The sequence below is a fragment of the Myotis lucifugus genome, unplaced genomic scaffold, assembly GCF_000147115.1.
Source record: "Myotis lucifugus unplaced genomic scaffold, Myoluc2.0 scaffold_1546, whole genome shotgun sequence".
Lineage (NCBI taxonomy): Eukaryota > Metazoa > Chordata > Mammalia > Chiroptera > Vespertilionidae > Myotis > Myotis lucifugus.
Genome location: NW_005872594.1, coordinates 7097 through 9249, shown reverse-complemented (window position 1 = coordinate 9249; position 2153 = coordinate 7097).

Here is a 2153-nt window from a genome sequence, read left to right as displayed (position 1 = left end):
GGCCGAGAGAAACCCCACCACGTGGGCTCCCTCCGATTCCAGCACCTCTCCCCGCCAGCCACCATGTTAACCCCAGGGTCTCGGTCAGCCTGGAATCAAACGGGGCCCCAGACTAGGAAGCCAGGGCCATGAGGCTTCTTTTCTCCAGGTGTGGGGGACATGGGGCCCCTTGCTTCTGCTCCTGCGCTCCTGCGCGACCTGCGGGGAAGTCACACCCCTCTCGGCTCCGTGATCTGTAAAACCAGGGGCTGGACAGCCAGCCACCTCCCGGCAGGGTCCACGGGGCATCCAGGGCGCACAGCGGGGCCTGGGAGCCAGATTCCCAGGTCAGGGCTTGGGTCCCTCGCCCACTCCCAGCAGAGAAGAGCCCGTTTCCAGTTGTGGGCAAGGGCTCTGCCTCAGCTTCCACTGCCAAGGCAGCGCCTGCTGCCACCCAGAGCGTGAGGGTCACACCGGGAGCGCTAGGGTCGCCGCAGTGTGGGGCCTCCTACACACACGGGAAGGCCAGGCTCAGAGCACCTCCTGTCCCTGCGTTCGTTCCCTCACTTTTCTTTCCTTCTTTCTTTCTTTCTTTCTTTCTTTCTTTCTTTCTTTCTTTCTTTCTTTCTTTCTTTCTTTCTTTCTTCTTTCTTTCTTTCTTTTAAAATATATTTTTATTGGTTTCAGAGAGGAAGGGAGAGGGAGAGAAAATCAATGAGAGCAAATCACTGATCAGCTGCCTCTTGCACGCCCCACAGTGGGGACTGAGCCCGCAACCCGGTCATATGCCCTTGACCAGAATCAAACCCGGGACCTTTCCGTCCGCAGGCCGACGCTGGTTTCATTGAGCCAAACCAGCCAGGGCCATTCACTCATTTTCATTCATTTATTATTTGTTCATTCATCAAATCGTTTAAAGACATCGAGTGGCCACTGCTGCCACGCAAAGAGCATTGGGTGATCTAGGAACTTGCTGCCTCAGTTCCCCCCAGGGGCCTCCCTGTCGATGCTGGTATATGATGAGGCTCCCTGTCAGACAAGCCGGCCCCCAGCTGGTGCCGCCCAGGCCTCCCCTTGGCTGGCAAAGCCCAGGGCTCGGGGTTCCTGGCTCCCCTCGCGCCCCCACCCAGCACCCTGCACACCCAGCTGGGCACAGTCCACCTCCACTGCCGGGCACCAAGAGGAAGCTGTGTTGCCAAAACAAGGCACTTAGGTTAAGTGGCTATTGTTACATCAGCTGCCTTCCTGCCCAGCGCCGGCGCCCCCACACACTCCCACACATCCCAGTGGCCAGGGGCCAGCACAGGATGAGGCGGGGGCGGAGGGCGGAGGGCGCAGGGGGCAGAGGGCAGAGGGCAGGAGGGCACGGGTGGAGGTCTGCCGGGCACCATGACGACAGGGACAGAGGTCGGAGGTGAGGATGCGCGGCGGTGCCGGGTCCTGAAGGTGCCTGCACTAGTTTGGGGGACAGCGGGACCTGAGCCTGCCGGTCTGCCATCTTGGTAACCTGCCGGCCCCCGCTGGGGAGGCGCCTCAGCTGAGCCCTTCCGGGGCCCTCCAGCCCTTGTCCAGGCCACGGCGCCACGGCCTCGGGCGGGCTGGAGCCGGGCCACTTTAAGAAAATACCAGAAAGTACAGGAGCGTCCGCTCTGCAAAGGATCGTTCCGTCATGGTGCACGTCGGCCTCTCTTTAATAAACGTTCACTCTGCGAGCTCGGGGAATGTGGCTTATTTCGAAAAAACACCAAGTGCACACTTTTAAAAAACCAGTGCACACCGATAGGGTGCACCTGCCACCCCGCTCCCTGTGGTCAGGGGGCCTCCAGGGCCTCCAGGGGCCTCCAGGGCCAGGTGTCCAATCCTCTGATTTGACAGCGGAAAAACACAGTCATGGAGAGAAGGCTGCCCACATTATTACAGGAGCCGGGACCAGAGCATAAGGATGGTGACAACAAACCCTGCTCTATGAATCCATCTCTGCCTGCCCCTGCGTCTGCCCCTGCGTCTGCCCCTGCCCCTGCGTCTGCCCCTGTGTCTGCCCCTGCCCCTGCCCCTGCCCCTGCGACAGCCCCTGCCCCTGCACCTGCCCCAGCATCTGCCCCCACCACAAAATACGTAACTAGATATACAAATACAAGTGTAAATGGATAGGCAGAAAGGATTCAACAATAAAA